This window comes from Sapajus apella, unplaced genomic scaffold (assembly GCF_009761245.1).
Source record: "Sapajus apella isolate SASKATOON/1434 unplaced genomic scaffold, GSC_monkey_1.0 scaffold38, whole genome shotgun sequence".
Lineage (NCBI taxonomy): Eukaryota > Metazoa > Chordata > Mammalia > Primates > Cebidae > Sapajus > Sapajus apella.
The window spans coordinates 2,188,326-2,214,225 of NW_022436978.1; the positions used below are offsets into that span (position 1 = coordinate 2,188,326).

Below are 25,900 nucleotides of genomic sequence, written 5' to 3' on the forward strand. Positions count from 1 at the left end.
AAAGCTGAATCAGGATGACATTACAGAGTGGCAAAAATGAGTCCTCACTCAAAGCACTGACTTACATAGCTGCTGTCGCTTGCTCCATCATCTCCAGTCCTTAAAATACCATGATTTTCATTTTCTCAGAAGAAATAAAACAATGAAAAATATCTAGCATTAATTTGAATAGTAGAAATATATAATGCACATAGGATTATAGTCAAAAAGAGAATTTGTATGCCAGAATGAAAAAGGAAGCTATTGTTAAGAGTCTACTAAAAACATCATGAAGAAAATCAAATCCCAGTTCTTCTTTAGAGACCTGTAGCCAAGCAGCTTCTTCTTTGATTTTTTTCCTAGGTGAGTTTCTGCTTCATGGGAAATACTTATATATACACAACAAGAGGTGTTTTCCACCGCATATCCACCTCCTTGCTCAGCTAAGATAGAATCTAAAGCAATGTGATTGTCTAGCACAACCTTAGTCAATAAATCTGGAGCTTTTTGTTGAGCTGTGATGGAGGGAGCAGTTTCATCAACAATGTCTCCTAGGGTTTTAGAAAGATTTTAGATCATGTGTTCACAGGAAGTTACACCCAACCAAGGCAAAAGAGTTCTCAAAAAAAAAAAAAAAAAAAAAGCATGGTGCTATCTTCTTGATGGGCAGCAGATAATTAGCACTCTTTCTTTAAATAGAATCTGCATCTAAAGTAGACCTGCAGTCATGCCTAGAGAAAAATTTGAGGGAACTAGTCCAGTGCTGTTTCTTCAGAGCTGCATGGAGAGAGAAGGGTAACAAAATACCCTAAGAAACATTGCCCTTCATCATTCCATACCCTTAAACACTTACCGGACCATGGATGGTGATCTTCTCCACAGGCTAAAATAAATTCTGGTGGAGCACAGGTAAGTACACTATAATTTGAGAACGTCAGTTTTGGGGCATTACTAGATCAATGGGTCAGAAATGTTAGAGCCAGAAGACAGGATCCTGACAGCGGGAGGGACTGTTTTCCTTTGGATTTTCTAACAACATCCTGGATTTTCGTACTATGATTATTGAGTAAGGGAGCAACGATTTTGACAACAGGATTCTGATGAGTTAGACTGAAACACAGGACAAGCAGGTTAAGATGAGTCAGGCAGATCTGATAAACAGGTTTCCTTTTATGTGGCCTTGAGTTGTGTTACAAGGGCTATAATGAATACTGGTGAAATTTAGGACAGAAGATACCAGTGGGTCGTTTTTGTTTTAGGGTAGCAAACCCAGCATCTCTTCAAATTTCCGGCAGTGGCAGTGGTCTGGGGGATTTTGAACAGAGGATTATTCCTCCATGGTATGGTCAAATCTATCAGGGATGGCAAAACAGAAACCCAGGCCAGGTGCCGTGGCTAATGCCTATAATCCCAGCACTTTGAGAGCCGAGGTAGGAGAATTACTTGAGGCCAGGAGTTTGAGACCAGTGTGGTCAACACGGCAAGACCCATCTCTACAGATTCTTTTTTGATTAGCTGGGCGGTGTGGTGCACACCTGTCATCCCAGCTACTCGGGAAACTGAGTTGGGAGGATTGCCTGAGCCCAGGAGTTGGAGGCTGCAGTGAATTATGATCATGTCACTACATTCCAGCATGGTCAACAGAGCAAAACCCCATCTCTAAAAAAAGCAAAACAACAGCAACAACAACAAAAACCCAGGAATCTGATTACAAACATTTGTTTACATATATCCTAAGAGAATGTGTGTGTGTGCATATATATGTGCACACATACATATATATATGACAATTTTACCAAAACAATTTTATCCAACAGAGGATACCCACATATGAAGGAGACCTAAAAGCATAGGTATTCCAGTCAATAGAAAAAGGAGAGCAAATATTTCAGGTGTGGCTGGCATTAGAATTACGAAGAACAAGTTGTACAGGCCTGGTCTGGTATCTTGGGTGAAAACAAACAACCGCAAATGTCAGCTGCTTTCCACCCTGGTCAGGAAGGCTGCAAGTCAGCTTCCACTGAAGATCTCCTGTGACAGAACATGTCCCTCTGGTAGGGTTGTCTTTTTAAAACGAGAAATATAAATCCATGACTCAATGTCTTTAGGTTTAGTGGCACAGGGATTGGCCAATAGTACCTGATATGGTCCCTTCCCACCAGGTGCGAAGGGATCTTTTATTTGATGTCCTTTCCAGTAAACGAAATGTTTACATATTCTCACTTATAAGTAGGATCTAAACATTGGGTACACATGAACATAAATATGGAAACAAGACACTGGGAACTAGGAAGGAAAAGGAAGGGAGGGAGGCAAGGGTTAAGAAACTAACTCTTGGGTACTATGCTCACTATCTGGATGATGTGTTCAATCACACCCCAAACTTCAGCATCATACAATAGGCCCTTATGACAAAGCTGCATGTTGTACCCCGAATCTAAAATAATATTTTTTTTTAAAAAAAGAAAAGGAATAGTTGCAAATCACTCAAGTGGGAAATTCACAAAGGGCAAAAATGCTTGGAATGCCAAAACTACTTCACTAGCCTGTGAAATATTAGACAGCAGAGACCTTAAGAAAGAAAAAAAAAAATCTCCAGTGACAGGCCATGATTTTTGATGACTCCATCTCCCAGGAGCTCTCTGCAAAAGGAATTCTTGATTGATTTTGAGTTTTTAATGAGTATTCTGAGACCTTGGCAGTAATAGAGGATATCACCTTTAAGAAATGAAAATTCCCAAGTTCCTGCATCTAGTCAAGTGGGCCTTCCTATTATTATTTCAAAGAGAGAGAGCTGGCGTTTTCCAAATGGTGTTGATCACAGGTTGAGCAGACCTAGTGAGAGCGCCTTTGGCCAGGGAAAGTTAAAAACTTCGGTTAGTTTGGCCAAGTGAGTTTTTGTTATACTGTTGGTGTGTTTCACCAGTCCAGAGGATTGGGGGTTAAAAGCACAATGGAAATATTGTAATATAGGCCAAATGCTGCAAATGGATTGAATTACTTGACCAGCAAGTGTTCCTTGACTGCTCTGGAGCTCAGATGAAACTCCCCATGATGAAATTATCTTTTCTAATAAGAGTTTTCTTACTGCTTGGGCCATGGCTCATTGGCTTGGGAAGGTTTCGCCGCGGTGAGAAAACGCAAGTTAGCACCAGAACATATCTATAACCCGGGGATAGGGGCAGCTGAGAAAAGTCCAATTGCCGTACATCAAAGGGTCCTAAAGGCAAAAGAAAATGTCCCTGTAACCCCTGAAGGAGTTTTCCAGGATTATGTTTGGGACAAACCATACAGCAAGAATAAACAGAAGGGGATGGTTGCCAATAATGTTGCTTTCCCCAAGCTGTTGTTTCATCTGGATTCCAATGAGTCAGCTCATAAACACATTATTTAAAGGGTAATTGAAGGCGTAAGGGAAGGATTGGTCTATCATTAGGTCCACATCATAAGCCTGTTTCTAAGAAAACTTGGTTTTTTATCTTTCCTGGGGTTGACTTCCTTCTTGAGAGCTCCTGTTTGTGCTTCTTCTAATAAAATTGTGGTTTATTGTTTGTTTGGGGGGTCTGGGGGGTTTTGTTGTTTGTTTGGTTGGTTTTTGAGACAGGGTCTCACTTTGTCACTCAGGCTGGCGTGCAGTGGCACAATCTCAGCTCACTGCAACCTCCGCCTCCCAAGTTTAAGTGATTCTTCTGCCTCAGCCTCCTGAGTAGCTGGGATTACAGATGTGAGCCATCTCGCCTGGCCAAAGTTTTAAATGGGTAATAAGCTTGTAAGCACATTTCAAGATATCTATTGTCTGATGTAACCTTCAGGGCTGCGTTCTTAGCTGCATTATCAGCGAAATGGTTGTCACTGCTCTCTGGAGTATCTAATTTGGAATGACCAGGAATTTTCACATTTCAGTTTGGGGTGGGGACTGCTTCCAAGAGGTCAGAGGTACGTTGGCTTTTTTTTTTTTTTTTTTTTTGGAGACAGGGCTCTGTTACCCAGGCCAGAGTGCAGCAGCACAATCATAGATGATCTTGGAGGCTAGTATGAGGCATTCAATTCCAGAATATTGTTAAAAGGATTTTTCTGAACTGTTCAAAATAATCAAGCACAAATTCATCGGGCCTTTGAGTATATTGTTGAATGATCTTCCGGTCTACATTGCAGGAAAGATCTGGAAACAACATCATGGAGAGACTTGGCTGAAGTGTGGATCCTTTCATGGTCAGCTTCCGTTTGCTTTTCAAAATCCTCTAAGGGATTTTTCCAGATTGCTTGTTTTAGCCATTCACTGGCCCTGCCTTCTCATACCAGCATGTGAACTAATTGATAAAGATCAGAATATCTTGGCTCATAAATCTGGACAATTAAATCAGATAGTTCTGCAAACCCTATGGGATCTTGGAGCAGGTCAGGCAAGTCTTTTCATACTATTCTTAAGTTCAGTTTTTGTCCAAGGGGTATACACAATAGTGGCCTCACCTCTTGCTGTGGTTTTATCTAGAAAGGAGCTGCCAAAATGGGGTGTCAGGGATGGGGGTTCAAGTTCTAGGGAATTTCCTACGGCGGTAGTGAGAGGGAAGGAAGGTCAGGACAGGGGACTTGGGATAAGAGAGGATGTAAAGGTGCAGGGTGGATGAGGTGAAACAGCTGGAAGTGGACAAGAGGACGCCTTCAAAGTCTTTTTTAATTCAGAAATAGATCTAGGATCTTTTTGTTTACCTCGGATTGAGGCAGTTTTCTCAGAATTTATCTTTAAAAACTCTAAGTGCCATTGGAAGTAATTATCCTATTTCATCTGGTTCTAAAACCAGCCTTTTTCTATTGTGCACACAAAGGAATAATTTCGGGCATTTCAAAAGACCCACATTTTGGCCATTGTTGATGATCATCCCGGGCTGTGTGGGTCCTTTTTCCTAGATATTTACAAGAGGATGTCTCCTAAGTGTCGTACATAAAACCAGATTCTGTTTCTAACAGTGGTTGTCCCTTAAAAGAGCGCTCAGCACAGTGCAATCAAGGTAGAACTCAGAATTGAGAAACTTAAAAAAAAAAAAAAAAAAAAAAGGAGCGCTCAGGTGGCTGGCACGGTGGCTCACGCCTGTAATCCCAGCACTTTGGGAGGTCGAGGCGGGCCGATCACAAGGTCAGGAGATCAAGGCCATCCTGGCCAACATGGTGAAACCCCGTCTCTACCAAAAATACAAAAACTAGCTGGGTGTGGTGGCGCGTGCCTGTAATCCCAGCTACTCGGGAGGCTGAGGCAGGAGAATCATTTGAACCAGGGAGTTAGAGGTTGCAGTGAACCAAGAATGCACCACTGCATTCCAGCCTAGATGACAGAGTGAGATTCTGTCTCAAAAAAAAAAAAAAGACCGCTCAGATTTTGAAGCTTGATTTCCCATGATTTGCGAACTTCTCAAAAATGACCAAGGCCTGGAATGTGTTTGGGTGGAACTGTGGTACTTATGAGCACCACTCCTCTAGGTATCCCCCAAGAGTGGTGAGTTGCTTTCTTACATGTCCCAAAATGCCTCTAACCGCCAGGTGGCACCAGAGAGCTAAAGGTATAAGCGACCAGTCCTGTATTTTATGCCCACACAGCTGATCAATCCCTAAAAAAATGTTCTTGTGGTGAGAAATGCGCTGCGAGGCTCCTTCATGTCCTGGAGAACAGCCCTGACACCTCTGCAAAGCCTCCAGTCACCTAGAGCACTCCAGTGTGTCAAAGGGAGCAATTGCCTCTTTTCTTCATAGCAAGAGAACTCATTCTCATGCACTTTTCAGTTTAGAACTAATAGGAACGGGTCACAGATGAAACATCCAAATCTGAATTTCAAACAATAAGAAGTAGCTGCAATTTTAAAAGCATGCTATCAAAAGGAAAACCACCAGTGTCGAACTCCCAATACCTGGACCCAGACCTCCCTGCCCCAAGGCAGAGGTGAAAAAACGCTGCTCCCTCTACCCTTTTCCTTTTCTACAACCCAAATCTCCTGCAGATTAGGCACAGATGGAAAACTTCCATTCTAGTAAAGGAGGATGGGAAAAAAATAGCTCAGGCAAAATCTAGATCTTCAACCAAAAAAATGAGAAAGGCCCAGATCTCAGCAGGACTTATACCTTAGATTCAACAATTTCTTTCAAAGTCAGAATACAAGGGGTTCCCAGAGCTGGCCTGGAGCCAAGTCTGGGAGGTGGGTCAGATGGTAGAGGCAAGGGGGTCATTCTGAATCCTTCTCATGGCACCATAAATGCCGACTTCAAAGGAAGATGAGGCACAAAATATATTAATGATTTTGAAGACTTTACTTGAACCAACGTGAGGCCACCTGCCCAGGACACACTTCCAAGTTGCTTTGGGGAATGCTCCACCTTTGTTGCAAGCAGGCTCTTTAAAAAATAACTGCAGGCCGGGCGTGGTGGCTCACACCTGTAATTCCAGCACTTTGGGAGGCCGAGGCGGGTGGATCACAAGGTCAAGAGATCGAGACCATCCTGGTCAGCACGGTGAAACCCCGTCTCTACTAAAAATGCAAAAAATTAGCTGGGCATGGTGGCGCGTGCCTGTAATCCCAGCTACTCAGGAGGCTGAGGCAGGAGAATTGCCTGAACCCAGGAGGCGGAGGTTGCGGTGAGCCGAGATCGCGCCATTGCACTCCAGCCTGGGTAACAAGAGCGAAACTCCATCCCAAAAAAAAAAAAAAAACTTTAACTTTTAGTTTATATTCAGGAGGTACATGTGAATTTTTGTTACACGGCTATACTGCATGATGCTGAGGTTTGGGGTATAACTGAGCCCATCGACCCAGGCTTAGTTGTACCAGTAGGCGGTTTTTCAATCTTTGCCCCCTTCCTTCTCTCCCCACTCTAGCAGTCGCAGTGTCTGTTGTTGCCAACTTTATGTCCCCGAGTACCCAATGTTTAGCTCTCATTTATAAGTGGGAAAGTGTGGTGTTTGATACTCTATGCCTGTGTTAATTCACTTAGAATAATTGCCTCCAGCTGCATCCATACAAGCAGGTTTTTAAAGACAAGAAGTGAGCAAGGGGTGGACTGATACAAAGTTATTTGACAGGAATTCTCATTGGTTTGCAGAAATAACATTGATTAGTGATTGACTTTATGTTGTTGAGCTACAGCAGTGGTCCCCAACCTTATTGGCCCCAGGGATCAGTTTCATGGAAGACAGTTTTTCCACAGACCTGGGGGAAGAGGGGGAGATGGTTGAGGGATGAAGCAAGTACATTACATTTATTGTGCACCTTATCTCTATTATTGTTACATTGTACTGTATAATGAAATATATGACTCACCATAATGTAGAATGAGCTTGCTTTCCTGCAAGTAGACAGTCCCATCTAGAGGTGATGGGAGACAGTGACAGATCATCAGGCATTAGATTTTCATAAGGAGCATGCAACCTAGGTCCCTCACATGCACAGCTCACAACAGGGTTTGTGCTGCTATGAGAATCTAATGCTGCTGCTGATCTGACAAGAGGAGGAGCTCAGATGGTAATATGAGCAATGGGAAGAGGCTGTAAACACAAATAGTTTTTCTTGCTTGCCTGCCCACCACTTACCTCCTGCTGTGCAGCCTGTTTCCTAACTGGTCTGGTTGAAGATCCCTGAGCTACAGGATATGAGTTGTGGTGTCCATGGTTATAGTATATGGCATTTTATGGCTACTTGGCATCAACTAGTCTAGAGCCCCCAGCAAGTGGCTTCAAGAGACAATTACTTAGCTCAAGTGGAGACTGAGACGTGATGGCTTTTTACTCCAATGCCCTTCTGGGCTAGATAACTTAAAGGGGCTTGCATTCCTCACATAAAAATTTCTTTTCTTTCTCAGTGCTCACACAGGGGGCAGCTTTTCCTCAGTGAGCTGAAATTCAAGTGCAATCCTTGACTTCTCCTACTGCAAGTCCAAGTATTTTCTCTTTAGAAGTGATAATAGTACTTCAGTAGAGGGCAGTGGCCCACAGAAAATTTCTCTAGCATCTTGAAACTAAAACTATCAAGAAGGCCAATCTGATAAAGACAATTTGGAACCGTTGAGGTACAATCCCTTGTTTTCTATGCCCCAGCACAGAAATTTTCCTCCTTCCCAGGGAAATATATGAACTAAACAGGAGTCATAATTCTGTCTTTTAACTTTGCTGCTGCTGATTTCAATGATTTCTTTTTTATTTATCAAAATAATGGCTACACTTGTTAAGATCCTACAAAATCATTGACCAACATCACGTCTAAACCACTCAACACTAGTGTCTTTCTCATTTTATAGCTGAAGAAGCTGAGGCACAAAATACATTAATCATTTTGAAGCCTTACTTGAGCCAACGTAAGGCTAGCTCAGAAAAAAATCTAGACCTTCAGCCAAAAAGTAGGAAAGGCCCAGATTTCAGCAGGACTCATACCTGACATTCAACAACTTCTCTCAAAGCCAGAAGAATACAAGGGGTTCCCAGAGCTGGCCAAGTGTCCAGTGTGGGAGGTATGTCAGATGGCAGAGGCAAGGGTATCTTTTAAATTTGCCTAAATTGTAGGATCACATGGAGCAACTCTTTTGCATACAAGATTCAAGTCTCCCCTGAACAGTGGTTCTTAATCTTAGCTGCACATAGAATCACTTGGGGCAGGGTTAGAGGGTCATTGTTAAAAAATCTTGGCCTGTAATCCTAGCACTTTGGGAGGCCAAGGCGGGCAGATCACGAGGTCAGGAGATCAAGACCATCCTGGCCAACATGGTGAAACCCCATATCTACTAAAAAATACAAAAATTAGCTGGGCGTGGTAACACACGCCTGTAGTCCCAGCTACTTGGGAGGCTGAGGTAGGAGAATTGCTTGAACCCAGGAGGCGGAGGTTGCAGTGAGCCAAGATCGCACCACTGCACTCCAGCCTGGCGCCTGACAACAGAGAGAGACTCTGTTTCAAAAAAATAAATAAATAAATAGAAAAAAAAATCTTGGTGGCCCAGGCTAGCACTATCTATCCTGTTGGCTCTTTTTCCTGGAGAAAGCTGACTAACATACAGGGTGTGTGCTTCATTTTTTAAGAGACTGCTATACTCTTTTCAGAGTGACTATGCCATGTTACATTCCCCAAAACAGGATAGCATTGTCTGACATATCTAGATTTTCCACATCCTTGTCAGAATTTTGTATTGTCACTGTTTTTTCTATTTTAACTATTATAATAGGTATGTGATAATATCTTATTATGGTCTTAGTTTGCCTTTCCCTTGTAACTAGTGACACCGAATATATTTTCACGTGCTTATTTGTCATTTGAAAAATCCTCTTCCATGAAATGTCTTTTCAAGTCCTTTGCCTATTTTTAACTGAATTGGCTGGGTTTTTTTACTGTTGAATTTTGAGGACCATATATATATTCTAGACATGAGTTATTTGTCTGATATGTGGTTGGCAAATATTTTCTCCCATTATGGAGCTGATCTTAACAGGGCCTTTTGCAGAGCAAAAGTTTTTCATTTTAATAGTTTATATATTCTCTCTTTTATGTATTATATTTTTGGTATTATGGTCCAAGAACTCTTCACCAAGATTTAGGTCTCAAAGATTTTCTCTTATGTTTTCTTCTTAAAGTTTTATAGTTTACCTATTACATTTATATCAATGATCCAATCTGAGTTAATTTTGTATAAGGTCAAAGGTTTAGACTGAGGTTTTTTGGCTTTGGTGTATTTTTTCTTTTTTGGTCTGTGAGCGTCCAGTTGCTCTAGCACCATTAGTTGAAAAGACTATCCTTCCCTCATTGAATTGTTTTGACACCATTGTCAAAAATCAGTGGGCCATGCTTGTGTGGGGCTACTTCTGGGTTTTATTCTCTTCCATTAATCTTTGTGTCTGTCCCTCTGCCAATATCACCTAATCTTGATTACTATGGCTATGAAATAAGTCTTAAAATCGGGTAGAGTGATTCTTCCCATTTTCTTCCTTTTCAAAGTGCTAATTATTCCTTAAACATTTGAAATAGTTTCCAGTCAAACTCTCTGGGCTTGGAAATTTTTTTCCTGGGGAATTTTAATTATGAATTCAATGTCCTTAGTAGTTACAGGGCTATTCAAATTATCTATTTCATAGATGGGTTATAGGAGTCTACACTTTTTGAAAAGTTGGTTTATCTCATCTAAGTTGACAAGTTTTATGTGTGTAGAGTTGTTCATAGTACAGTTGATTCTTGAAAAACGTGGGTTTAAACTGGGAAGGTCCACTCACATGCAAAATTTTCTCCACCTTTGCCACCCCCAAAATAGTAAGGCCAATCCCTCCTCTTCCTCCTCCTCTTTCAGCCTACTCAGTGTGAAAACAATGAGGACAAAAGCCTTTGTGGTGACCCACTTCCACATAATAGTAAATATATTTTTCTTCCTTATGATTTTCTTTTTTAAAATATAAATTTAAGTGGTACAACTGCATTGTTACATGGATACATTACATAGTGGTGATGTCTTGGCTTCTAGTGTATCCATCACCCAAATAATGTACATCATACCCATTACATAATTTCTCAACATTCACCCCCCTCCCACCACCTCCCATTTTCTGAGTCTCTAGTGTATATTACTCCACATTCTGTGTCCATGTGTGTGCATTACTTAGCTCCCACTTATAAGGGAGAACGTGCAGTATTTGACATTCTGTTACTGAGTTGTTTTACTTAAGATAATGACCTCCACTGCTTGAGCCTTGGGGGTTGAGGCTGCAGTGAGTCATGATTAAGCCATTGCATTCCAGCCTGGAAAACAGAAAGAGACCCTGTCTCAAAAAAAAAAAAAAAAAAAAAAAAGTTGGACTTTAGTTATATTCATGTTACTGCAAAAAGTATTATTTCATTCTTTTTATGGCTGAATAATAATTCATATATATATATATATATATATATATATATATAAACACCACAACATCCACTGCTGGACATGTAGGTTGATTCCTTATCTTTGCTAGTGTGAATTGTGCTGTGATAAACATGCACGTGCAAGGAATCTTTGATATGATCAGTAGATACAAAGGAAAAGAAATCATTATATCAAAGATTCCTTGCACATACATGTTTATCAGTAGTGGGATTGCTGGATCCAATGGTAGTTCTAGTTTTAGTTCTTCGAGAAATCTTCATACTATTTTCCAAAGAAATTGTACTAATTTACATTCAAACTTATACAACAATGTATAAGTTTCCTTTTCTTCACATCCTCACCAGTATCTGTTGGGTTTTTTTTTTTTACCTTTTAATAAAAGCCATTCTGATTGGTGTAAGATGATATCACATGGTAGTTTTAATTTGCGTTTCTCTGATGATTAGTAATAATAAGCATTTTTTCATATGCTTTTTGGTCATTTGTATGTCTTCTTTTAAAATGTCTATTCATGTCCTTTGCCCACCTTTTAATGGGGTTATTTGTATTTTGTTGTTGTTGTTGAGTTATTTGGATTCCTTGTAAATTCTGGATATTAGTCCCCTGTCAGATGCATAGGTTGCAAATATTTTTTCCCATTCTGCAGGCTTTCTGTTCACTCTGTTGTTTATTTCTTTTGTTCCTTTTTTTTTTTTTTTTTTTGAAACAGAATGTTACTCTGTCTCCTAGACTGAAGTACAGTGACGTGATCTCAGCTCACTGCAACCTCTGGCTGTCGAGCTTCAAGTGATTTGATTCTCATGACTCAGCCTCCCAAGTAGCTGGAATGGCAGGTATGTGCACCACACCCTGTGACCTGGATCACATCCATTCGCTCCACGTTCAAGAGCCTGCTGTGATGGGTATCACGTCGGTGGGTCCCTGCTCTGGTGCAAGCTGTGCTGAGTGTAACGTTGAGTCTCCTCAGACCAGCACCGGCTGTGATGTTAGTCTCCTCACACAGGGCACCACCTGTGACCTCAGTCACGTCAGGGTCACCACCTGAGACATCATCGATCACCACCTGTGGAAGTCTGTCCTCCAGACTGTGGGTAACACCCGCCATGGGCACTGAGGAAGGCGAACTGTCCAGACCCCAGGCACTACCAGTGCCTGAAGAATATCTTAGTTTATAGTGTTATTGCTCAGCTGTTTCCTTTATGTAATCCTGCATATATAATCATATATTAGTTTATAGAATTGGTGCTTGAAGTATAACTTACTGCTTCCATATATCTAGTTTATATAATCATACTTAATACTTATATCTACTTAGTTCTATATAATCTTTCTATATAATCATATAGGTATTGTAGTCAGAGCTGTACTGACACAGTTAGTGCTGATTTATATAATCCTTCCATATAACCATATAGTAGCTTGTAGTAGGAGGAATGCCTAGAGCAGTCACAGAACAGAAGCAGTACATGGGAAAACAGCCAGACCAGGACAAGAACCAAAGACCCAGGTGGTGGTGTCCCTGCCTGAAAGGACATACGCTGTATGGCAGGCTTGGATCAAGAGCCTCTCCTCCTGATAACGGAGTTGTAGTACCTTGCATTCAGTTCCTGTGGAAAGTAGGCCTCAGGCCTGAGATTCTGAAAGTAACCGAGGGAGAATAACCCCTCTTGTGTGACCAGTCACGGTGGCTGTACACCCCATCAGTCTATTCTCACTTCTGTGCTAGCTCAAATCATGCTCCCATAAGTATCTTAAGAGAAGAGCACAAGTCTATCAGCTCCCACTGTGTTGGCTTACAGTATCCTTCTATTAGAAATCCTTTGAAGTCTCCATCCCCCAGATAAGAAGTGTTGTGCATGACACCTGCTGCACACAGCCCACCTCCTTGTCTCAGTGACCTGATGGGGGTGGACCCCTTTTCTGTACACAACCCCTTACTACTGCACATGGCATGGCCCCCTGCAGCGCACAACCCACCTCTCTGCCCAGGTGATATAATGGGGTGGCTCCCTTGCTTGTAACTCACATGATTATGTATGCCCTATTACTAAGCCTATAGATAATGACCTCACTCATGACCCTGCCCCCTGCTTGTATCTAATAAATACAGATGCTCTTGGGCATTTGGGGGCCATCACTGATCTCCACTCACAGGTGGCGTGGCCTCCTGAGTCCAGATGCTCTTCACCAGTTCTTCAGTGACCTGTCGTTTTACTTCTTGGATCCTGCACCTCAACACAGCATAAGGGACACCCACGACCCTGTGGGGCCCCTACAGCCCTACACAGACCCTGACTCAATGACAGATGAATAAATGCACTCTCACACCCATTACAGTGATTCAAGTGGGCTAGGAATGGTCATTGGCTGCTTTCCCAGGATGATTGCAGCCAATAAACCAAGACCCCTGTCCAGCCTCACATTTATTCAGTATGGATTTAATAACAAAGGTACTAAGTCAACATGCTTGCGGATAATTAGCATGGTAAAAAGAGTGGTTTTACAAACTTAAAAGCTTTAGGTTCTGGGGCCCAGAGTAAACACCATTAACGGGTAATTCCCCTTTGACCTCCCCCTAAGAGGGCCATCAGCACAACGTTTACATGAGCAAACAAATTAGAGTGGAGACAAAGGAATGTGGGGTAAATAGACTTAAACTGGGAAAGCCTCTTATCGTCTCTATCTTTTCCCTAAGGTAATGAACTGGCTGCCTTCAGCCTGTCCCAATAAAATCTTTCAGCCTTTCAAAAGGTTTGAGACTAATCTATAACGTTCCCTAATATTTTGCCAGCCACCCCATGTGGATCTCAACAATGCCCAGCTGATTTTTTTTATTTTTTAGTAGAGATGAGATTTTGCCATATTGGCCAATGTGGTCTCAAACTCCAGGCCTCAAGTGATCTGCCCGCCTCAGGCTCCCAAAGTGCTGGGATTACAAGTGTAAGCCACTGCACCCAGCCTCTGTTGTTTCTTTCTTTTGGTGTGCAGAAGCTTTTTAGTTTAACTAAGTCCCATTAGTCTATTTTTTTTTTTTGTTGTGTGTGCTTTTGAGATCTTAGTCATGAATTATTTGCCCAGACCAATGTCTGGTTCTTTCTAGGTTTCCTTCTAGTATTTTTATGGTTTTGGGTCTTACATTTAAATCTTGAATCTATCTTGAGTTGATTTTTTATGTGGTGAGAGATATGGATCCAGTTTCATTCTTCCGAATATTGCAATTCAATTTTTCCAGCACCATTTATTGAGCAGGGTATCTTTTCCCCAGTGTGTGTTTTTGTCAACTTTGTCAAAGATCAATTGGCTCTAAATACGTGGTTTTATTTCTGGGTTCTCTATTCTGTTATGCTGATCTATGTGTCTACTCTTATACTAGTACCATGCTGTTTTGGTTACTATATGGTTACTATAGCCTTGTAGTATAATTTGAAGTCAGATAATGGGATGCTTCCAGCTTTGTTCATTTTGCTTAGAAATACTTTAGCTATTCAGGCTCTTTTTTCTTTATGTATGAATTATAGAATTTTTTTCTCTGTGAAAAATTATGTTGGTAATTTGATAGGAATTGCATTGAACTTGTGGTATCTCTGGACGGTGTAGTCATTTTGACAATATTAATTCTTCTGATCCATGAACACGAGATATTTATACTTTCGTTTGGGTCATTGGTAATTTCTTTCATCAGTATTTTGTTCTTTTTCTTGTAGAGCTCTTTTACCTCCTTGGTTAAATATATTTCTAGGATTCTTTGTTTTGTTTTGTTTTGATTTTGAGATAGGCCTCTCTGCCACTCAGAGTGGAATACAGTGGCAAGATCTCTGCCTCCCAGACTCAAGCAATCCTCCAAATTCAGCCTCCTGAGTAACTGGGACTCTAGGTGGGCACCACCATGCCCAACTAACTTTTGTATTTTTTGTAGAAATAGGGTTTCACTATGTTGCCCAGGCTGGTCTCAAACTCCTGGGCTAAAGCAATCCGCCCACCTCAGCCTCCCAAAGTGTTGGGATAACAAGCATGAGCCACCCTGCCCAGCTTAAGGTGTTTTTTGTTTTTTAATTTTAGTCATTGTAAATGTGATTGCTGTCTTGATTTAGTTCTCAGATTGATCATTATTAGTTTATAGAAATGCTACTGATTTTTGTCTGTTGATTTTGTATCTTGAAACCTTACTGAGTTCATTTATTAAATCTAAAAGGATTTAGTATTCTCTAGATATAAGGTCACAGCCTCAGCAAGCAAAAATAATTTTACTACCTCTTTTCCAATTTGGATGTTTTTTAATTTGTTTCTCTTGCCTGATTGCTCTGGCCAGGACTTCTAGTATTACGTTAAATAGGATTGGTAAAAGTGGACATTCTTGTCTTGTTCCAGTTCTAAGGGGAAATGCTTTCAACTTTTTACCATTCAGTATGAGGTTGGCTATGGGTTTGTCTGTCATACATGGGCTTTATTATTTTATGGTATGTTCCTTCTGTGCCTAGTTTGTTGAGGGTTTTTATCATGAAGTGACACTGAATTTTTTCAGATAGTTTTTCTATGTCTACTGAGATGAACATATGGCTTTTGTTCTTAGTTCTGTTTATGTGATAAATCACATTTATTGGTTTGTATATGTTGAACCATCCTTGTATCCTTGGAATAAAACCCAGCTGATCATGCTGTATTATCTTTCTGATATGCTCTTGGATTCTGTTTGCTAGTATTTTTGTTGAGGATTTTTATATCTATGTTCATGGGGAATGTTGCTCTGTAATTTTCTTCTTGTGTCCTTGTCTTTGGTATCAGCGTGATACTGGCTTTGTGGAATGAGTTAGGGAGAATTCCCTCCTCCTCAATTTTTTGGAACAGTCTCAGGAAGATTGGTACAAGCTCTTCTTTGTACATTTGGCAGACTTCATCTGTGAATCCATTTGGTGCTGGGCCTTTTTTGGAACTTTAAAAAAAGCCACCTGGACCTGGGATTTTTGGAATAAAAAATTTGGCAATTTTTTTTATTATAGATGCATTTTCAATACTTATTATTGGTCTGTTCAGAATTTCTATTTCTTCCTTGCTCAAAGTAGTCCTGAGATGGAAACAAAAGGTTGGTATTCACCATCATAAAACTACATAAGAGTATAAAAACTCATAGGTTTTATGAAATAATTACACAAAGGAGGAACAGAAAGGAATCAAATGGCAGCATGGCAGAACTCCACCAATCCACAAAGACAACAGACAAAAAAAAAAAAACCATTGATAAAACAATTAGATAACAATTAACAATATGACAGGATCAAAATGTCACGTATCAATATTAACCTTGAATATAAGATAAAGATCGAAACACTGGATTTTTTTAAATGATCAAACTATATTTTGCTTATAAGAAACTCAACTTATTGGTAGACACATATGTACTGAAAGTAAAGGGGGAGAAAAAGATATTCCACACATACAGAAGCCAAAAGCAAGCAGGAGTAGCTATACTTATATCAGACAAAACATACCTTAAGTCAAAAACAGTAAAAAAAAATCCTAAATATATATGTACCCAACACCAGAGCACTCAGATCAATAAAACAAATATTACTAGACCTAAAAAAAGAGATAGACAATAACACAATAATAGTGAGGGATTTCAACATCTCACCTACAGCACTAGAAAGATCATTGAGACAGAAAATTAACAGAGAAACATTGGACTTAAATTGGACTTTAGATCAAATGGACCTAATAGACATTTATAGAACATTCAACAACTACACAATATATCTTCTTCTCATTAGCATATGGAACATTCTCCAAGGTAGATCATCAGTGAGGCTGCTAAACACGTCTCAATGCATTTTTAAAAATCAAAATCATACCAAGTATATACTCAGACAATAGTGGAATAAAACTAGAAATCAATACCAAGAAGAACTCTGAAAAGTATAAAAATACATGAAATTAAGTGACATGCTCCTGAACAATCTTTAGGTCAATGATGAAAATTTAAATAAATTTTGAAATGAATGAAAATGAAAACACAACATGCCAAAAACTCTGGGATACAACAAAAGTAGTTCTAAGAGAGAAGTTTATAGCATTAAATGCCTACATCTGGAAAAAAAAAATAGATCACAAATTAACAACCTAATATCACATCTCGAGGAACTAGAAAAAGAAGAATAAACCAAATCCCAAGCTAGCAGAAGAAAAGAAATAAAGATCAGAGCAGAACTACTAAAACCAAAGCTGGTTCTTTGAAAAAATAAAATTAATAAATTGCTAGCTTGACTTATCAAGAGAGATGGTTTTCTTAATATTTTCTTTTCTCTAGCTTACTTTTTTTTAAGAATAAAGCATGTAATACATATAACATACAAAATATGTGTTAATCCACTATTTATGTTATGGTAAAGCTTTGGTCAACAGTAGCCTATTAGTAGTTAAGTTTTGGGAGAGTCAAGTGTTACATGTAGATTGTCAACTGCATGGAGGTGAAGGGGTTAACACCTCTAATCCCCTGTTGTACAATGTTAGCTGTGAACTGTACTTGATTACTATCCTTTGATGTCTGCAGGGTCTGTAGTGATACCCCCTTGTTTCTTTCCTGATATTGCTAATTTGTATCTTTCTTTTTTTTGGTGGGTCTTTCCAAAGGTTTATCACTTTCATTGATCTTTTCAAAGAACAATTTTTTTTGTTTAATTTTTTTTTAATGTTTTCAGTTTTATTAATTTTGCTCATTTTTTTCCCTTTTTCTACTTACCTTGGGTTTATTTTGCTCTTCTTTTTGTAGATTCTGGAGATAAGAGCTTAGATTATGTGAGACATTTTCTCTTTTCTAATGTAAGCATTTAGTGTTATAAATTTTCCTCTCAGCACTCTTTAGCTGTGTCTCACAAAGTTTGATATTTTGTATTTTCATGTCTATTCCATTCCATGTATATTTTTATTCCCCTTGAGGCTTCTTTGACCTTTGAATTATTTAAACATATGATATTTATTTTCCAATAACTCCCTTGGTACGGATTTTCAGTACAGTACATTGGTTTACCATTTTTATTATATTTTTCTTTTCAGCATTGATTTCATGATAGAAGGAAAATCACAACTTTGTTATTGAAAGAGCCTAGAATTTTGTCAGCTAAATTGTGTTGACATGAAAACATATAAGAAACCATACACACACACACACACACACACACAAACACACACACATCCATGATATGTTTATATCCACAACTAAGAGCAGAGCACAAATTCTCATTTTGAAAAAACAAGCCTGATGGCAGACAGCATGGTAAACAGGAAACAGGAAAAGGAAGTTGTTTAGGAAGAAAAAATATCAGGTCGGCTCGGCATCTTTAAAAGAATTAGGCCAACCCAGAAACCTCCAGCGGAAATATGAGAGACAGTATTTCAAGGTTTGGGTTGAGTGCAGACAAACTGCATTTATTGTAAGTTGATAACACTTCCCCAGCTTGCCACCATCACTGCTCCATCACAATAACAAGGTCAATCAAACTAATTATCCTTTGAAACACTGAAAGAGAAACACTGCATTTAACATAACAATGGAATGGAAAGCCCAGGAACTAAAAGTATATCAAGAGTCAGAGAGAGAGAGAAGAAAGGGAAAGGAAAGAAAGAAATCCTCTACTTACTAGATGTCAGCAGCTGTCCCAAGTTGTGATAACCCAAAATGCTTTCGGACATCACAAAATTGCACCCAATGAGAGCCACTTGTATAGATGTGTGTGTCCTTATTTCCTGTTTTGCATGCTGTAACAAAGCCGTGATGCCTGGAGCCATAGCAGCTACCTTGTAATCATAAGGAATGATGCCACAGAGGTGCTGGGGCTGGTAGAATTTGCTGCATCAGCCCTAGAATTACCTTCCTAACAGAAATTAGCAGCCTCCCATTTTGTAAGCCACTTTAGTCATGTGCTCAGCTACTTACCGCCAAAAGCATCCTAGAGAACTCACCAATGACCTTATTCCTCTGCTTAAAACCTTTCACTATTTCTGCATTCAGCATTAATTTCAAACTCTATAACTTAATAAACAAGGACCTTTGCCTCACTCCTCTGCCTCTCCCACCACCCATCTTAGCACACATTTTCCCCTCTTGAGCCAGAGTCCTTTGAGCCACACCTGAGATTTTCTGCCTCCTGAATTTCTCATTGGCTGGCCCCTCCACAGCATGTCCTCTTTCCTCTTCTCTCCCTGTTTTAACTGCTATGTACTTTTCAAAACTTAGCCATGCCACTTCTTCTAGGAAATTTTCTCTAAATCTCCATGTGACCATTTTGAAATATGGTCCCCAAGTTAGTTAACAGTCCTCCAGTTGAAAGTGATCATGTGTTTCCTGGGGCAGGAATTTGGGCCTCTGTGACCTTTCATAGCTCTGGGCACCAAAGCAGTGTATAACTGACTAATCCACGGAGGAGTGTTATTCAAGAATACACAGGTGACCCTTTGTGGTAAGAACGTGCTTTGTGTGGGTGACATGAGCTGGCCAGAACTGAAGGCATGGAGCCCAATTCAGCCCAACTCATCTCAACCCAACCAGCGAATGCTGCTCATCTTTCCAGCTTCAAACCTTGACGTTCCTGCCTCTTACACCATGCACCTCACCCACACTGAAGTCCTTGATGGCCCAGAATGTCCAATAGTGCATGAGTGTTCCCCTACATCTGGCAATCAGCTCCCTCTCCCTGGATAACTCCTTCTTGTCCTTCTGATCCCCCTTTGACATCACCTCCTCCAGGAAGCCTACCCTGCCTCTTCAAAGATGGTGTAGTCAGAGCCTGCCCCTCACATAGAACTTACCATACTTCCTCCTAAACATCCATTTCTATATCTATGACCTTACGAGTATCTTAAAGGCATGTACCAAAAATGATGTATTTCTTTTTGAACCCCCAGCACCTAGAGGTATGCTAGGCCTATCTGTGAAAATCACTGTTCGTAGCATGAGCGTGCCAATGACCCGGCTGAATATGCCATGCTCCTGTCCTCCCTTCAGCAAACATGTATTGGGGTCTGACTCTGTACTACAGGTCCATAGTTTCCTCATTGCACTACTGTCATCATTCAGGTTGCTGGAAAAATCAGCTATTGAGTACCCAACATCTGCATACTAAGTATCTGACTCATGTTAATGTATTTAATCCTCACACCAACTCAGTAAAGTTGGCGCTATAATTATCTGCAATTCAGATAAGGAAACCGAGGTGCCAAAATTGTACAAGCACTGAATGCTAGAGTCTGGATTTAAACCCCTGAGGCCTAACTCCAGACGCCATGGAGTTAACCTCTGTACTACTTGGCTTCCTTCTTCATAACTGCCTAGACACTTTGTTACAAATGCAGAGGCATGGGCCCCATCCAAAGAGCTTCTGTTTCTATAGGTCCATGTGGAGCCTGGGAACCTATATACGCCATGAGCCTCATCTAGTGTAGTCCACACCAGCTTCCCTCTAAGAAATGAGGGCTGTGCCCCAGAGCACCAAAGAGTGTGTCTGAGGCTCTACACCGTCTGGCCCTGGTGAGCCTGTCTTGCTGTACCACAAGACACCCTGTGCTTACTTACCCTCGCTCCCTCCACCAGGAATGCTGTCGCTGGCCTCCCTCCCTCCACCCACCCACGTGTGCTTGGGCAGCAAAGGAGTGAGACGAGGGAGTGAATATATTTTCCTCAGATCTCCTTCTGAGAATGAGTTAGCAAATGCCCCAGGGATATCCCCACATGACCTCCTTCAGAGGTCCTGGAGCAGGCAAAGATGCCTCAGGCTTCTCAAATGCCTGTTTAGTCTTTGGTACTACGAGAAATATCCAAAAGGCTCCGTCTATCACCCTTCACACATTCAGAGCACACCGCCCATGGTTCAGTCCTCTAACTGCTAACTGGGGTCATCCTCTGAACCTCCTCACAGCCCTGGTGATTCCAGCAGCAGTTTGCTCTGCTTGAAACAGATCTGACCCAGAGAGCCAGGCAGCAGTGGACCCTGGGGGAGCCCGGGGCCGACACCTGCATTTCCCCAAGTCTAATTGGAGATGAGGTCTAGCTGAGCTGTGTGGTTGGGTGAGCAAAGAAGGCTTCAAAAACAGGGCCTCCCTCCACCCAGGAGTCACTGAATTTTACTGTCACCCGACATCATAGGGGTATCATCTGAGATTTGGCAGGTGGCCCAGAACAGCTCAGCTGTCGGAGCTTGTTGTAAAGTGGGCAGGCTAGCATTCGGGGGATTCCCCAGCAGTGTGGCAAATGGAAGCTCAGCTGAGAGAAGGCACCCCTCTTAAAGCCACATCAAAGATAAGTTGCTGGAAAGTTAGCAAGACTCCCGCTGGTAACGGTCCCTAAGGGCAGCCCGAGAGTGTCGGATGGGTGAAGGAGGGGAGGAAAAGCGGGTTGGGGATTTTCCCCTAATCAATATTACTTGTTTTGACTACTGCTACATAACAAAGTGCCTCAAAATGCAGAGGCTTAAAACAAGCATCACCTGATTAGATCTCACAATTTTGTGACTCAGAAAGTTGAGTAGGGCTTGGCTGGGTAACTCTTTCACGTGGCATCAGTGGGGGTCCCTTGGTGCTGTTGGACTGGTGGATACCTGGGGCTGAACAGAAAAGGCTAGAGAGCTAGGCTCGGCTGAACCATCTACCATTCCTACACGTGGCCTCACCAGCATGGCGGCTTCATACGTCACTCTTCAAAAGTGGTGGTTCAGAGCACCAAGCAAGAATGTTCCAAGAGACCCAGGCGAAAGCTGCAAGGCTTCTTATGAGCCAGAAGTCCCAGAGTGTCACTCCAGCCACATTCTATCAGTCAAGCACGTCACCGAGGCCAGCTGAGATGTCAAAAGAGTGGAACTGGACTTCATCTCTCAGTGGGAGGAGCGGTAAAGGATTTGCAGCCATATTTAATCTCCCACGATACAAGAGAGCTAGGAAAAACTTGCAAGGCTCATTTTGGGATTTTTTTACTCCATACATGTTTCTTGAGTTCCTGGTATGTGCCAGCTACTGTCCTAGGCACTAGAGAGATAGACCAATGAACAATACAGAGACATGATCCCTGCCCTTATGGAAACTGTAGTCTAAAAGAGTCTAACAAATAATTCCTCAGCGCTTGGCACATGGTATGTGTTCAATCAATGTTGAATACTGGTATTATTATTGTTAAATAATCATTAGGGGCCAGACACATTGGCTCATAGCTATAATCCCAGCACTTTGGAGGCTGAGGTGGGAGGATCACTTGAGGCCAGGCGTTTGAGACCAGCATGGGCAACATAGTGAGACTTTGTCTCTACTAAAATTAAAAGAAATTATCCTGGCATGGTAGCATCCACCTTTAGTCCCAGCTACTAGGGAGGTTGAGGTGGCATGATTGCTTGAGCCCAGGAAGATGTCAAGGCTACAGTAAGTCATAATTGTATCACTGTACTCCAGCCTGGGTGGTAGAGTGAGGCCCTGTCTCAAATAATAATAATAATAGCCATTGGGGAAAAGATTTGCCATGAACAGATAAACAACAGGGTGCAAAATGATACAATCAACAAAGAGGCTTACATGTTTAGGAGGTTAACATTTAAGCCAAGGATGAGAAGTAACGAACTAGGGGAAGGGGGAAAGTGAGAGAGTTTTCAGGCAGAGGAAAAAGTGTGTGCCCCACAGTGCAGTGGGCAAGGGCAGTGGGCATCGAGTTCGGCTGGGCAAGTGGCACAAGGACAGATTACCCAAGGCTCTGCCCACAGATGTTCGTATAGATCCATCTTCCACCTTCTCCACTTGCCTTGTGCTTCTGACGTCTGATGTGTGTGAGCTGCACCCACAGTTCCCTTTCTCCTGGTTGGCGACAGTGGAGACACCAGCAGGAGTTTGGACAGGGGAACTTGGGTCAGGGGGAGAAAGAGAGTGGAGTATTTGGAGTATTTATTTTTCTGGCTTCCACTCTGCTGGACTAGGATGAAAGTAATCAAGTTCCTCTGCCCAAGGCTGTGTGCCCCGCCAAGCAGCCCTCTCCTAAGGCTGTAGGTCTCACGGGGCTCTCCAATGGCTCATTCTCCTGTGTGCTCAGGCTTAGGATTAGTAGCAGCTTCCCACTATTGTTAGGTCAGGGATACTTCACCATCCCTTCTTGCATTCCCTACACCCTGCCCACACCTTTGTAAATGGTCTCTCTTCCTTGACTTGTCCTCAATTACCTTTTTGAGAGAGCCGCTTGATTCCTACTGGGACCCTGAATGATAGAGCTGTAGCAGCTAGGATAATAATTTGGAACCCTATCCCAGGAGCAATTCTAAGAAAATGATAACCTTCCATTCAGTGGTGTGCTAGTAAATATTAACAACCAGGTCTCCAAAGGGAAGAGCTCTGATTTTCAGCATTTATCTTGAGGTGCAAATACTTCCACCTGGACCGACTTCAAGCTATGAATATGACACCAACAAGCTTGCAACATTCCTAAAAATAGAATACAAGCTGGTATGAACCAGCTCCTGCATACTTCTGCCCAGATCCCAAACCAGCTCAACTGTCCTCCACCACTAGAGCCACCCCCGCCCAGAGATGGCCAGGGGTTCCATCGGAGAGGACAGGCCGTCTGGATGCCGCCAGCCTCCTTTCTGCTCCTTTCCACAAGGCCCTATTGTCTCCTGGGGAAAGGATGGCTCATGTTAGGCTTGAGAAGTCAGAATGGCCTAAGCTTGTGTTTTCTTGGAATTTCAAAAATGAACCTCAAGAGAGAATTAGATGTACAAGAGCTCTATTGGGGAAAACTCCCAAAAGAGTAACAGGAGAAGGAGCAGAAGTAGGCAGGGAGAGCCTTTAGACAGAGATGCAGATCCAACACCTATAAAAGAAGGAAAAAGGATCCAGGAGGTTGAACCTCAGACCACAGCATAGAAAGTTCTGAGAAAGTCTTGGCCAGGCCAATGGGGAGACCCAGGGCAAAAGTTATCCTTAGAGGAGTTTTGCTTCAGGCAAGAATGGGAGGGCTCCAAGTTCAGTCATTAGCCAGAAGTAGTGGGGGGTGTTGGGGAGAGTGGCATGTGGCCTCAGTGTTCATAGTGGAAGTAGCTGAGGCCATCATTCCACCATGCATCCTGCAGCAGAGTCTCCTGAAGGAGAGCTGAGTGGGTGTGTCCATGACGGCTGCAGGAACTCACATCCACTGTCATTCTTGCTTCCAAGAGGCCTGCTTCTCCCTGAGGAGTTCAGAAACCATCTATTTCCTCCTGAACCCTAACCACTCACTGAAAAAGCCCAAAAGTCCCATAGGTGCCCTGGGCCCAATCCTACTGACTCAACAGCTTCTGTATGTAATGGGCATTACCCAAATTGGCCTCTGGATGAGACCTCCAAAAGTTTATGCCACTCCCTTCATGCTCCTTTACCCCACAAAACCCTTCCCTTAGGGGCTTCAGTGATTGACTCTGTCCCAGAGAAGATACTTTCTATGCCAGACTCTCCAAATCCAGCTTTGCCCCTAGTGCTGAACCCCGCTGGGCCTCTGAATTCAAGCCGCCATTCCAATGCATTATACTCACCTGGATTTTCTCACTCACCATGCCCGGAAGCCCAGGAGGCCAGGGAAAGAAGCCCAGGCCCGGCACCCCCATGACTCATTCTGGCATCAGCTGCCTAACCTCCATTTTCCGTATCTCTAAGTCCCCATATTCCTTTCCCCTGGCAGGACCCCAGGCTCCGGCTTCACCGAGATATGGCTGTATCTGCTGATTTTAAGAGGACCGTCCAAAGGAGTCCTTGGAAGCCACCGTGCTTCACAGAGATTCTCAATAAGGGAGCTGAGCAACATCCCATAAGAGAGAAGGGAATGCAGGGTAATGTTCCACATGAATGTTCACCAAAGGGTAACCGCAGTAGAGGAGGCTTTTAATAATCAAGTGGTTTGGAAGATTCATTCTGTCAGTCAGTCAGCTTCTCTCTCCAGACAGTCCTGTCATCTCCCAACAGATTCATGGACAAAGTGGTCATGGTGGCAGTAACTGAAGTTGTGCATGGGCTCAGCAACATGGACGACACTCACCAAGAGTGACCTGGCTACAACCTCTGCTGAGCACCCAACCAGCCAGCAGCAGAGATCAGCACTGAGTCTCTGACAGGGACAATTCCCCAGAGTGACTGGCCAGCTTATTTAGTGGCAACTTGACTACACTGGACTGTTTCCATCATGGAAGAGTAGTGTTTTGTTCTTACTGGAATAGACACTTACTGTGAACACAGATTTGCTTTCCTCTTATCCTCCCCCCCAAAAAAAGGATGTGCTTTTTCTAAATGCAATGCTTCTGCAAAAAGCAAAATAATAATAATAATAATACCATCTGTGGACTTGAAGACTACCTTTTCCACCATAATGGTATTCCCACATAACATTACTTCTGCGTAAGGAACTCACTTCACAGCAAACGAAGTGTCGCAGTGGGCTCATGCCTATGCAATTGACTGGACTAACCATATTCCCCATCATCCTGAAGCAGCAGGCTTGACAGCTCAGTGGAATGGCCTTGTGAAGACTCAATTATGATGGCAGCCAGGTGGCAATACTTTGCCCGACTGGGGAAGCATCCTCCAGGAGGACGTGCATGCTGTAAATCAGCATCCAATATACATACTGTTTCTCCGGTAGCCAGGAGTCACGGATCCAGAAATCAGGGGATAGAAATGGGGGTGACACCACTCACTATTGCCATAGGTGATCCACTAGCAAAATGTTTGCTTCTGTTCCTGTGACCTGATGCTCAGCTGGTCTAGAAGTCTTAGTTAGAAAGGAAGGAATGCTTCCACCGGAGATTCAACGATTCCATTGAATTACAAGTTACAACTGCCACCCTGCCACTTTGGTCTCCTCTTACCTCTGAACTAACAGGCAAATAAGGGAGTGTTGTACTGGTTGGGATGATTGATCCTGATTATCAAAGGGAAATTGGGCTGCTACTACACAACAGAAGAAGACAACGTATATTTGGAATACAAGAGATTCCTTAGGGCACCTATTAGTACTACCATGTCCTGTGATTAAAGTCAATGGAGAACTACAACCCAATTCAGG

At 42.1% G+C, this 25,900-nt stretch overlaps 1 long non-coding RNA gene across 1 annotated transcript; it reads left to right on the forward strand.

The window, feature by feature from the left end:
* The first annotated feature begins 674 nt into the window (after window positions 1-674).
* Window positions 675-24,847, forward strand: LOC116564729. The gene is made up of 3 exons (XR_004275063.1): window positions 675-888; window positions 11,564-11,687; window positions 24,524-24,847. It is a non-coding gene; the product is annotated as an uncharacterized LOC116564729 (long non-coding RNA).
* The last annotated feature ends 1,053 nt before the right edge of the window (window positions 24,848-25,900 follow it).